Source organism: Frankliniella occidentalis, unplaced genomic scaffold (assembly GCF_000697945.3).
Source record: "Frankliniella occidentalis isolate FOCC.00 unplaced genomic scaffold, Focc_3.1 Scaffold548, whole genome shotgun sequence".
Classification (NCBI taxonomy): domain Eukaryota; kingdom Metazoa; phylum Arthropoda; class Insecta; order Thysanoptera; family Thripidae; genus Frankliniella; species Frankliniella occidentalis.
The window spans coordinates 73,203-74,133 of NW_026267664.1; the positions used below are offsets into that span (position 1 = coordinate 73,203).

Here is a 931-nt window from a genome sequence, read left to right on the forward strand (position 1 = left end):
CCGCTGTCCGACGCGTCTTTCGGTCGTCTTATATTCGACTCCTCAAAAAGACGAAAATAAGACGGATTTAATGTAAAGTATTCCACACGGGCAGGCCGTTCTCATATCCGTATTTTTAACATCTTCACTATTGAGTCAATGTGCGTGACAAGTGAGGCACGGGAAGAGAAGGGAAAAGGGGGGGGGGGGTGACTAACGCAGTACTACGAGGTATGATTATTAGTTCGCTGGCCTAGTGTGAGAATAACGAGTCGGGTGGGGACCCACCGAAAGCTGGAGAAGATGAGTCGGAAAGAAAGTCCGCCTACCCGGGACATATTCCTTGCGGAGTCAGGTCCCGTTGGCGTCACAGCTCCACCACGCCCCGCCGCGACTCGCTATAGGACCCATGGGCGGACCCATGGATAGCTCGGTTACTCGGCAAACAGAGGAGAAAAAGTCTTTCTCAAACATGCAACTGCAGTGAGCGCGAATGAACTTTGTACCCCAGTCAGAATTTGAATTTGACCTTGTTTCAGGGCGCCACAAGCAAATCAGCTCTCTCAAAGTTTCACCCACCCAACATTTTTTTTAAAATGCGAGAAAATCACATTAAAAATAAATAAATGCAAAACACGCGGGTAAATAAGGGAGCGACGTCCGCAGCATGTTTACACCGCGAAATTTTATCGGAGAGCTGTGTTTGTGCGAGTGTTTGGCATCGCGGCTGGCACAAGATGTCTTGCACAAGATGGCAGAGGAGGCAAATCAGATCGAACTATACATTGTTATGAAAACCACAATCGGTATTGTATAATGACAATAATAAGGCTATTTATTGCTTTAGTATTTTTCTCTCCAATTACAAGAGTTTTTCATCAATTTCCCAGCAGAGCCATGGCCCAGCCCTACATACTATTTGAGTGCCTGAGTCGGCTTACGGATCCCGTTA

At 46.9% G+C, this 931-nt stretch overlaps 1 protein-coding gene across 1 annotated transcript in view; it reads right to left on the reverse strand.

Annotated features, from left to right (window-relative positions):
• Positions 1-931, reverse strand: part of LOC113218044 (transmembrane protein 183) — a 17,784-nt gene that overhangs the window by 9,349 nt on the left and 7,504 nt on the right. The window lies entirely within an intron of this gene.